The 12,369-nt window shown below is 38.4% G+C and overlaps 1 protein-coding gene across 14 annotated transcripts in view; it reads left to right on the top strand.

Moving 5' to 3' along the window:
• Positions 1-12,369, top strand: part of Spag9 (sperm associated antigen 9) — a 130,048-nt gene that overhangs the window by 20,575 nt on the left and 97,104 nt on the right. For 4 of the 14 annotated variants that reach the window (XM_030246314.1, XM_030246315.1, XM_030246317.1 and 1 more), the window contains exon 3: positions 8,297-8,377. The exons of the other annotated variants lie outside the window; for them this stretch is intronic. The gene's annotated coding sequence lies outside the window, so the exon portion shown is untranslated. The remainder of the gene's footprint in view (positions 1-8,296; positions 8,378-12,369) is intronic. 14 annotated transcript variants of the gene reach the window in all.

The following is a 12,369-nucleotide window of genomic DNA, read 5'->3' on the forward strand; positions in this document are numbered from 1 at the left end:
TTCTCATGGGCCAAGCATATTCAAACCACCACACACATAAAGAAAGACATATCAGAAACAAACAAATGTTCATTATTTTGCTGAGTAGTGCTGGTGCACACTTTTAATCCTAGCACTCAGGAGTCAGAGGCCAGCCTAGTCTACAGAGCAAGTGCCAGGGCTGTTACACAGAAAAATTCTGTCTCAAAAAATCAAAAAGCAACAACAACATTTTTTAAAAAAATTTTAATGACCCTTTTTCCTTTACAAAGTACTGTTTTCAGTAAAATTTTCTTTTTGACTTGAAAAAGAATTGCTTATCTAAAAATCTTTTTAGACATAAAGTGGTCTGTTTCTGTTGTAAGAAACTTGAGCAAAGCTCGTTTTATACTTAAAGTTGCATTAACTGTCTATTTTTATGTGTGTCCCTGAGTACCTACATATGTGTATGTGCACCGCCTTTGTTCCTGGTGCCTGAGGAGGGTGTCAGATAATTGCAGCCATGTAGGTCCTAAGCACCAGCCTTACTCCTCTACAAGAGCAGCAGGTGCTCTTAACCTTTGAACTGAAATCAAATTTTTTATTTGATAATTTGTTTCACATTGAGAGGAGCTACTGTTGCTTTTCCTGCAAAAGGTAGCTCCAGTGGGTAACTCCCCTGCCTCCCCCCCACTTAGGTACATTATTAGCCTTTTTAATCACTAAAAACAAACAAACAAAAAAACTGTTTTTCTTCTTTATAATGAATGGAAACAGAGCATACTTTGTTTGGTTTTTTGGTTTTCAAGACAGGGTTTCTCTATGTAGCTCTGGCTGTCCTGGAACTCTCTTTGTAGAGTAGGTTGGCCTCAAACTCAGAAATATACCTGCTTCTGACTCCCAAGTGCTAGGACTAAACATGTGTGCCACCACTGCCTGGTGTAGGTTTGTTTTCTAGGTTAGTGAATCACACTCAGTGAATTGTCATGTTCTATGAAATCTATTCTCATTTCTCTTTTCAGGAGTATTGATTATCTATTTTCATTTTAATTCCAAAGTTTTGTTTTCTTTTTTTTTTTTGAGACAGGGTTTCTCTGTGTAGCCCTAGCTGTCCTGGAACTCACTTTGTAGACTAGGCTGGCCTTGAACTCACAGATACTCCTGCCTGTACCTCCAGAGTGGTGGGATTAAAGGCATGGGCCACTATGCCTGGCTAGCTATTTTTATTTTTTCAGACATATCTTGACCTTTTTTTTTTGGGCGGGGGGGGGGGGGTGGAGGGGGGGAGGGGAACTTTATTGGCTTTACCTCCTCCAGATTTCCTGAATGAATTAATGAATTTCCTGTCAATTTTTTTTTAATCTACTTACACATGTCTCTGGAGACTGAAGGATTATCTTGGGCGACATCCTGCTGCTCATCTCATTTGAGACAGAGTTATTGACTTGGAGCTGACTAATTATCCAGAGAGCCCCAAGGAGCCTCCTGTTTCCGCCTCTCCAGTGCTGGAATTATAAGCATATCTTCATGCCCAGCACTTGAACTCAGGCATTCAAGTTTGCAAAGCACGGACTTTACTGAGTTGTCTCCCCAGCCTTTATTTAGTTCCTTAATTAAAATGAGGCGGGGGGGGGGGGGGGGGGGGAGGGGAGGGAGAGAGAGGGAGGAGGAGAAAGAAAGGTGTTTGTTGCACATGTGTGGAAGTCAGAGGACAAGTTTGTGGAGTCAGATCTCTCTTTCCACCTATGGATGCTGAAGATCAAACTCACATCGTCAGGTGTGGGTGGCAAGTACTTAAATATGTGTATATGTGTGGGTGTGACTATGCCCATATGCTGTGACATGCATGTGGAAGTCAGAGATAACTTCCTGGAGTTGGTACTCTCCTGCCATGTGGACCCTAGGAATTGACTCAGACTCGGCAGCATACATCTTTACCTGCTAAACTGTCACTAGCTCCAGACCCCTTAATTAAAAAAAAAATGGTGGCAAGAAGTCATTATTAGTATCATTGGTCCCTATATTTTTGGGAATCCAGGCCTGGAAACAAGAGAGTTTGGTTTGGTTTGGTTTGGTTTTGTTGTTGTATTGTTGTTATATTGTTGTTATTGTTGTTGTTTGGTTTTTAGTTTGGTGGGGCCTTTTTGGTTTTGGCTTGTTTTGTTTTCAATTTTGTTTTTTCAAGACAGGGTTTCTCTGTGTAGTCCTAGCTGTCTTGGAACTCACTCTGTAGACCAGGCTGGCCAATAAATAACAGAGATCAACCCGCCTCTGCCTCCCAGTTGCTGGGATTAGAGGCGTGGACCACCACTGGTGGAATAAGAGCTTTATAAGAGATGAAGTTAAATTTCTGCAGACTATGTCAGACTTTGTTTTATTTTATTTATTTGCACAGGCTCTGGAGAGATAATCAGTGCTGGCCTCAGCCTCCTGAATGCTTAGATCAGAGCTGTGCAGTGCTACATTGGTTTCCATTTCTAAGGTTTTGGTCTGTACAGTGGAGAGTCTCTAGTTGTAAATTACTGACTTTGTCAGTCTTGGTTGATTCGTTTCAAAGTATACATTCTTTTTAAAGCAGTCTTTAGAAGTCCAAGTTCTTCTTTGAAGACCATTTCTTATTTTAAAAGGGGAAATTTTGGTTGTGGTTTTCTACATGAAAGCAAGAAAAGGTAAAGAAATAGGAACCGAATTTAAAGAGTATTCTTCACAGCTTAATGGTTTTTTTAAACAGTTATTTGGGTTGAGCGGGTGGGGTGTGCATGTGTGCTGCAGGGCGTATGAGGTAACCAGGAGAAAGCATACATGGACGCTCACTCTCTCCATCTTACCTTGTGAGTCCTGGGAATTGAAAGCAGGCCATCAGGAAATGGTGGAAATCAGTTGTGCCAACTGAGCTACCTCACCAGCCCCTTCCCAGCTTTTGGTAGTGAGTAGGTTTTATCAGATAGCAATATGACTTAACTATGTTGAGAAGCTAAGTCTATTAAAAATTTTGTCACAATTTTGTGGTAATGTTTGAGTTTAGAGATTTCTGGTTGTTCTTCTCTCAGACTTTGAACTAACATGAAATATCTTTGATTTATTCAATGTAAGTAAAGCATTTAAAAAAACTTTTCGTTCTTTTCCAAATGAAACAGTGATAGTCCTGCTAATTAATATCTCATGATTCTTTAAGAAGAATCTAAAATAGATATGCTGTTTGGTAAGAAATATGTAAATTGAAGAAGTCCAATTTGGAACTTTACAGCTAATCAATTTTGCCAATCATATTGTGGTAGTAACTTTTTCTAAATCAGAAAATACCTTCTACGTTCATTATTTCTGTTTTATTTTGTTTTATATTCATATTCTGTTTCTATTTTATCTTATAAGCCACATATTGAATGAGTCAAGTAAATATAGATAATTAAGCATAGTTAAATATGAACTGTGGTTATGTTCTAGTTATAGCACAGAAGAGTAAGATAAGGCCTTTGTGATCAAATAAATCATACTATTGAGAAGGTAGGAGGAAAGAAGGTTAGGTCATAGCCGACTAGTTATTTCATTTGTTTTTACAACACTTAGCTTTGTACCTTACGTATTTCTCCATTGTATAACCTTTATTTATTTTATATGTATTATATTATACATTATATATATATATATATATATATATATATATATATATATATATGTACACACGTGTATTTATCTTAATTTGTATTTGCTATTGGGCAAACAGCATACATTTGGTTGTTAGAGGACAACTGTGTTAAATGAGTTCTCTCCTTGCAACCTTTACATGAGTCCTGGGAATCTAACTCAGTGTCTAGGCTAACCAAGGAGATATCTTTACCCTCAAGATATTTTGGCAATCCTGATCGGTTTTTAAAAGTTTTAAAAATTATATTTATTTAGCATGTGTGCATGTGGAGGTCATAGAACAACTTGGAAGAGTTACTTCTTCCTTCCACACTGGGGCTCCAGGGATTTAACTCAGAGGTCATCAGGCTTGGCAAAGCCAGCGCCTTTACCCACTGAGCCATCTCACTTCGCACCTCATTAATTGTTCAAATGCGTGGATACTTTGAACGGCTAGAAGCTGTGCCATCTATTAGTAATTCTTGTTTCTCCTAAAGAGCTATGCGTCTCCCCTCTATTGAGAATTATTTAATAGCCATTTCTTTTTTCTTTTATCTTTTTTGAGACATGGTCTTTTATGTAGTCCAGGCTGGTTTCAGACTTAGAAATTTGCCTTTCTAAGTGCTGTCAATGGGCTTTCTCTCTCTCTCTCCCTCTCTCTCTCTCTCTCTCTTCCCCCTTCCTCTCCCTTCCTCCCCCTCCCTCTCTCCCTCCCTTTCTTCCTTCCTTCTTTCCTAAACTTTGGCTGTTCAGAGGCAAATGTTATAATAATATTTTGACTTGATTATCACATTTATATTTTGTAGACCAAATCTAGTAACAATATTGAATACTACTTCAAATCCTTCATTGAATAAAAGGAAGACTCAAGGTGCAAATAGGCTGGTATAAAGTAAGAGCATGAAAATCAGGAGTTCAGGACTAGTCTGGTCTACAGAGAGAGTTCAAGGCCATTCTGGGCTCTGTGAAACACTGTTGAGAAAGAAGGGGGAGGAGGGGAGGGAGGGAGGGAGGGAGAGAGGGAGGGAAGGAGAGACAGAGAGAGAGAGAAAGAGAATATGAGAATGAGAATATGAATGAGAATGAATATAAATACAACAATCAAGGTAAAGGTAAATGTGAGCCCGGTAGGACTTTTAGTTCACTGGTTGGGAGCCTTACAGGGACATCAGAACAACAAAGCCCAAAGCTTCCTTTATCACCTGGCTGGCTGATTGGTTGGACTTTTTTTTCTAGTATAATGAAGCATATTATACTAAATTCTGTTTCATGTCTATAGTTTCCCCTCTTGTCATAATCTTCTTAGAATATATTTAAGGAAGCTGGTCAAGGAATATGAACATTTTTTTAGTACTTCATAGTATTTGATTTTGGACATTTGTTAACAACATATTAGCACTCAGAGTAGATGCAAACTTCTTGTTAGGCTGCCTGCTCAGGAACTGATTGCCCTCCACTCAGCTCCTGAGTTTACAGGACTTCCCTAAGGTAGGCTGTTAATTCCTTTGGGATGACAAAAACAGAGATTTAGTGTGCCTTGATATCTATCTATCTATCTATCTATCTATCTATCTATCTATCTATCTATCTATCTAATCTAGTTGGATATCTATTTATCTACATTGGTGTTTTGCATGCATGTATGCCTTTGTGAGGGTGTTGGATTCCCTAGAACTGGAGTTACAGATATTTGTGAGCTGCTATGTGGTTGCTGGAAATTGAACCAGGGTCCTCTGAAAGAGCAGCCAGTGCTCTTAACCTTTGAACCATCTCACTAGCTCCAAGATGGCATTTGTTAGCATTGGTTTTTAAGCTGTTTGAAAAACTATAACTTTACCTTGCTTTGAGTGGAAATCCTTTGTTTTGTTTAATATTAATTCCAAGTTGGTGGATGTTTGCCTGCATGTATGCCTATTACCACTTGTGTGCCTAGTGCCAGAGGAGGTCATAAGAGATTATCAGATCTCCTGGAACTGGAGTTACAGATGGTTGTGAGCTGCCATGTATCCATTAGAACAGTCAGTGTTTTATTTGCTGAACCATCTCTCCAGCTTTATTTTTTGAGACAGAATATCCCCTATGTGAACCATATTAGACTTGAACTCAGAGAGATCTGTCTGCTTCTACCTCCCGAGTGCTGGGATAAAGGGCTTATGCTACCATGCTTGCCTTGAAAATTCATTTTTAAAAATTAAGTGGAAAATGTTGAAGACTAAAAACATGTATTAGAAACTGTTTTGATCTTTCTACCCTTTCTATACCTCACTGAGACATTCATTTACCTTTTCAATTTGATAAAAAGATCTTAGTCTAGTAAAATGCTCTAAGCCTTCATCTTGAAACTTTGTTATTAGAAGAAAAATACCTCACTTCTTTTTCAAAGGAATAGTTAACTTATTAGTTGGAAACTCTGTAAAGGTAGTATAGTCATTAGCACACTGTGTTTTAAAAGAATAAATGGGGCTTGAGAGATGGCTCAGCAGTTAAGAGCACTGACTGCTCTTCTGAAGGTCCTGAGTTCAAATCCCAGCAACCACACGGTTTCTCACAACCGTCCATAATGAGATCCGACGCCCTCTTCTGGTGCGTCTGAAGACAGCTACAGTGTACTCAGATATGAAATAATAAATAAATCTTTAGGCTAGAATGAGTAGGGTTGACTGAAGTGAGCAGAATTCAAATTCCCAGCAACCACATGATGGCTCACAACCATCAGTACAGCTACAGTGTACTCATATATACATAAAATAAATAAATAAAATAAATCTTTTTAAAAATAAAATAATAAATGGCAGACCTTCCAACGCAAGACCTATTAATCAGTTGATTGATGGTTGAGAATTTTCACACCTCAGAAGGAAGAGAGATAGTTTTAAGTTTACCGGGTCTGTTTTCATGCTTAAACCTTCTTTGGTGTTTTGCTGTGTTTTTCAGTAAATGTTAATATTTTGAGAGGAGGGCAGGGACGTTGCTGGATGGTAACTTGCTTACACGATGTAAGACAGACAGCTTCAGTCTCCAGCACTGCAAAGAAATCTGAAAAAGCTTGAATACTACTGTAATAAATCAATTACCCATTTTAGTTCTATCTTGTCAATAGAAAAATCTCTTCTACATAATTTTTTAGAGCAGTAAAGTTAGATATCTGATGATTTGTGGATTTTTTTTTAAACCTATGGGTTTTTTTTTTAAAGGTTACTTTAAAAGTTTCAGATTTGTATTTTCTTTTTTTGGGGTTTTTTTTTTTTTTGGTTTTTTGAGACAGGGTTTCTCTGTGTAGCCCTGGCTGTCCTGGAACTCACTTTGTAGACCAGGCTGGCCTCGAACTCAGAAATCCGCCTGCCTCTGCCTCCCGATTGCTGGGATTAAGGGTGTGCGCCACCACGCCCGGCTCAGATTTGTATTTTCTTACTGAAAAAAAAAAAAAAAGGACCTTGGAATTAACTGCACAGAAGGTTATTTTTAATTCATTTAAATTTGAGTCTAGTTCTTTTAGGTTAGGAAATCTGTGTATTTAATAAACTTTTCTTGAGGGATTCTTTTTTTTTTTTTAAAGCCTGTATATAAAAAGCAATGCAAAGGGCTGGAGAGATGGCTCAGTGGCTAAGAGCACTGACTGCTCTTCCGGAGGTCCTGAGTTCAATTCCCAGCAACCACATGGGGTCTTACAACCATCTGTCATGGGATCTGATGCCCTCTTCTGGCATGCAGGTGTACATGCAGACAGAGCACTCAAACACATAAAATAAATCTTTAAAAACAAACAAAACAAAAAACAAAAAGCAAAGCAGAAAATCAGTATAGTAGAATTATGCAAATGGTGGTGGTCAGTATTTCTGTATCATTTGATAACACTGTCTTCTGCTGTCTTGTTTATTGTCTGTATTTGGGCTTTTCTACTTTCATAGCCTAGTGTTTTCTATTGAGAGTATTAATGGTGCAGCTTATAATTAATATCTAGAACTACAGGTACTTAATTTTTATGAGTAAAGATCAAAGAATTTCTGGCCATTTAATTTAGTAAACAAAAAATTAACTGATTAGCCCCTCAACTATATAAAGGGGTGAATGGATAAGGCAGATACCAAGCTGTCTTCCTATAAGTTCAGAAGATTAAATTAAAGGAAGTCGTTTTGTTGGTTTTGGAACATTATGAGTATTCTGTGGTCATGTGATGACAAAGGTATACGTGCTGAGGTAGAACATGGCCCCTCTTTATAGAGAGAGACTCTAGATTGGAAAGAAGCAAACTTTCTGTTATGGGCGACGTCTTGAAGGAAGTGACATAGATTGTTAGAAGTCTCTGACACTGGAAGTTGTTGAAGTTATCACCCTCCCCTTTTAAGGATTCATGAGAGTTTTAAGATATCATTGAACATCTTTTTGATTAATGACATGTAATATCTTCCTGAAAATCTTTTGACAGATGTGGCGAAGGCCTTGGTCAAGGACAGGTTTCTATCACTGTTGTGAGGTATTGTCTGAGATGGTTTGCTCTTAAGTCAGCACTTGGTTCGTGTTTACTTTTTGGGCTTTTGATGCTAAATTGTTGAAGGAGAATCTCTGAAAGGCCAATGTTAATCCTCTGAGGTCCAGTAACAATTAGATTCTCTGCCTTCCAAGAACAGTAAGAACTAATGATTCCTTTTGAGAAGGCACATAATAGTTGGATATGGCATTCTAGCGGGTCTGTTTCTCTTTCTTCCCCCCATAGGCCTATCAGCAGTCTGATGGGGCAGAAGACAACAGAGATGGAAGGTGTTCCAAACTTGGCAAAGGCCACCAATCTCAGGAGGTAAGCTCTAATTTTGAGCCGGCAGAGCAGGTGGCTCTTCCTGCCTCAATCATATCCTTGTGCTCTTTGAAAAGCTGGAAAGAAAGAAAAGAAAGAAAGAAAGAAAGAAAGAAAGAAAGAAAGAAAGAAAGAAAGAAAGAAAGAAAGAGAGAAAGAAAGAAAGAAAAGAAAAGAAAGGAGAGAGAAAAGAAAGAGCGAGTGAGCATGCAAAAGGACCTAAAGCAGCTCCATCAGCTTTTGTTAGAGGGGAAAGTTGTAGATTTTTTTTTTGAATGCTCTATTTCTTCCTCTTTCTCCCCTTTCCCTTTTAGACCCCGTGGTTTTATTTTGTTTTTCTTCCCAGAAAATTAGCAGTTAAATATAGGCAGATTGGCTATCTGTTGTTTGGGGATAATCATAAACAGATTCTTGTTTATTTCCAGTTAATGCTAGCCTTGATGATATAATAATCACAAGAGTTTAAGGTTTTTCCTGAAGTCTTTTTAAAGTTTGGGTTTACTCATTAACAAGAAACGATCTTTTACTATATCTTAGATGTACTGCAGCATAGGTGTTGGTTAATGCTAAGGAACTGAGGCTGTGGGATGTGGACAGTTGTTGCTGAGCTGGGATTATCCTTCCTACTTTTCCTTTGCTTCTTCTCTATTTTTTCACCCTTTAATGGTTCCTTAGTGGCATTCAGGACTCTCAAGGTGGCTTTTCCTGTGTTGATAGTTTTTTTCAGAAATGGTTATGCTATACCGTTACTTAGTCCTTAACTTATGCTTACTGGGTATGTTGTTGTATGGAATAATATTTTTCAGAAAAGAGTGAGTACTTCTGAAGTTGCAGTATTGGTCTTGGCACATATTGGAGCATATGTATAGAGTACATAATTACTGTATTTATTTGATATTGTATGATATTTTTATGATTTGGGGTGTACGAACCTAAAAAGATAATATTGGTATTTAAATTATAGTACAAGTAAAGAAAACATGAAACACAGAAAGTTATCAACTGTTTCTGTCTAGATATTTTTGTAGGCATTAGGAAGGGGAAAATAACTGCCAGAGGCACATTCCCAGTAACAAAGGCATACACGACTCTTAGAGCATGGCTCTATGATCTAGGATGCCTTTTATGAGGATTTCAATACATGTTTATAAGCTAAAGTACATTTTAAACTTAACTTTGGTTACTACAGTGCATAAGCCATGGAAATTATTATAGCTAAAGACTGAATAATAAGCCGGGCGTGGTGGCGCACACCTTCAATCCCAGCACTCGGGAGGCAGAGGAAGGCAGATTTCTGAGTTCGAGGCCAGCCTGGTCTACAAAGTGAGTGCCAGGACAGCCAGGGCTACACAGAGAAACCCTGTCTCGAAAAACAAACAAAAAAAAAACAAGACTGAATAATAAAGTTCCAGCCTGGTGGCCTACATTTATCACAGATTCCTGTGTAGTTTTGTCACCTAGTGCCATCGTAGCTGAGCGTGTGTGTATGTACATTGTGTGTTTGCACAGTGATGGATTGGGTAGTGAGGCAATTCTGAGGACATATCCCTACTGTTAAAACACATGAGTGTATAATGACTTATGTTTTTTCTTGTTTGTATACATTTTTATTTATTTAACTTTTTTGTTTGAGACAGGGTTTTTATTGTGTGGCCTTGACTGTCCTAGAACTAGCTCTGTAAACCAGGCTGGCCTCAAAGTCACAGAAATTCACCTCTCTCCGCCTCCTGAGTACTGGAACTAAAAGCTGGCTTTATGTAAAAATTTAAAAATTAAGTGTTTCTGATAAATCAGTAGCTTCTTTGGAAACAGACATTTTACAAGTTATTGCTTCTAAGTTTATTATATTCATATGCATTAAGTTGGAAGACTAGCAGCAGAGATGGAGGATTGGTTGGGACCATTTATAATGGGTCAGGCATAGGGGTAGGGGATATAACTAGGGTGGTGGCATGCAATAGGGAACTACTTTGGGTCACATCTAGGGGCCTTTGTCTCAGCTTAGCTTTCATTAGGTGGCACTTTTGGTTATGTGTTGAGGCTAAATGGATTTAGAGCTTAGCAACTATCTGTGTATTCTTTCTATTGTGAATTACTTGGGAAAGAGAAGAGGATGTTTGTTTGTTTGTTTGTTTTGTTTTGTTTATTTTGGGGACAGAATCAAAAGTATCCCAGGTAGGCCTTGAACTTGGTATGTACCTGAGGATGGCCTCCTAATTCTCCTACCTTTGTCTCCCAAATGTCACCAAGTTCAACGTAGGTGAAAATGTATTAAAACACATAAGTTAAGAAAATGAACTTTTGAGCTTAATGGAAATGGTATTTATGGCATTGAGCTCTTACAAAAATAACTGACAAAATAAACTGGCAATCTATGTAGTGGACATAATCCAGCCACAAAGTTAGGGAGTGGCCTTTAAATATATATTCCTAAGTGAAAAAGGTAGTTTGAAAAGACTGCACACTGTGTGATCCCAATTCTAGGACACTCTGGAAAAGACAAAACTATGAAGACAACACAGACATCAAAGACAATGTGCCGCTCTTAGCATGGGTGATGAGATTGGGAGTGTTGTGTTTGTGTTGAGGCAAGAGATAGGGCTCAATTTCATATCTATTTTTAAAAGTCCATTAAAACACCAGATGCACCCATACACACTTACAATCTTGCTCCTCGAGATTCTGAGGATTATTGTGAGTTTTAAGGCTAGCCTGCACTTCCAGTGGGTAAGACCCTGCCTCAAAAACAAAAGAAACAGAAGACAACAACAAAAAACTTAACACATAATTGGCTCCAAGTCAGCTGCTAAGACCACACAGTGAGATCTTGTCTCCAAACAAAGAGACTAACACATAAGGAACAAGTAGTCTGTAATGACCACTTATTTAACACCCATGTCTATCTGTGTCTATCTATGTATCTATCTATCTGCTTGTCTAATCAATATATCTATCCATCCTTTCCATCCATCCATCCACCTAGCCACCCACCCATTAGTCAATCAGCAAAGTCTTCTTGTCAGGCTGATGTCAGGCTGACCTGTCTTCCTTTTCGAAGTGCTGGTTATAGGGATTGGTATCTCACCTAGCTTCAAGTGTTGTTTTAGGAAAAAATAAGAAAATGGTGCCACATGGAAATAATTGAAGCAGAAAGTAATCTTATTGTCTAGAAAGCTGTGAATAGAAGCTAAAGGAATTATAAGTAGTGATACTCAGAAATATTTAGAAAAACAACAGCCGGATGGTGGTACCCCTTTAATCCCAGCACTTGGGAGGCATAGGCAGGTGTATGGATCTCTGAGTTTGAGGCCAGACTGATCTACAGAATGAATTCCAGGTCAGCCAAGTCTACACAAAGAAACCCTGTCTAGAAAAACAAAACAAAACAAAACAAAACAAAAAAGGAATATTTGTGGATAAATTTAAGCCAATCCTAGTGATGATAAATATTAATTTAGAAAAATTTGGAAACACAGAAATCAGTCATATACTAGGGTTATAATGGCTAATTTCTCACAGTTTTGCAAGGTGGTACATTTCAGTGAAGCTATTCAAGCCAAATGCAATTAGCAAGCTAATATAAAATCAGTCAGGACCTATTTCTGTAAGCTATAGATTCTGGGCAACTCTTTTTTTTTTTCAAGACAGAGTTTCTCTGTGTAGCCCTGGCTGTCCTGGCACTCACTTTGTAGACCAGGCTGGCCTTGAACTCAGAAATCTGCCTGCCTCTGCCTCCCGAGTGCTGGTGTTAAAGGTGTGTGCCACCACTGCCTGGCGATTCTGGGCAACTCTTAGGAAATACCTTGGATATCTAAGCATTTCTTTTCTTTTCTTTTTTTTTTTGTTTGTTTGTTTGTTTGTTTGTTTCGAGACAGGGTTTTTCTGTATAGCCCTGGCTGTCCTGGAACTCACTTTGTAGACCAGGCTGGTCTTGAACTCAGAAATCCGCCTGCCTCTGCCTCCCAAGTGCTGGGCTTAAAGGTGTGTGCCACCAC

This window comes from Mus musculus, chromosome 11, assembly GCF_000001635.26.
Source record: "Mus musculus strain C57BL/6J chromosome 11, GRCm38.p6 C57BL/6J".
NCBI lineage: Eukaryota > Metazoa > Chordata > Mammalia > Rodentia > Muridae > Mus > Mus musculus.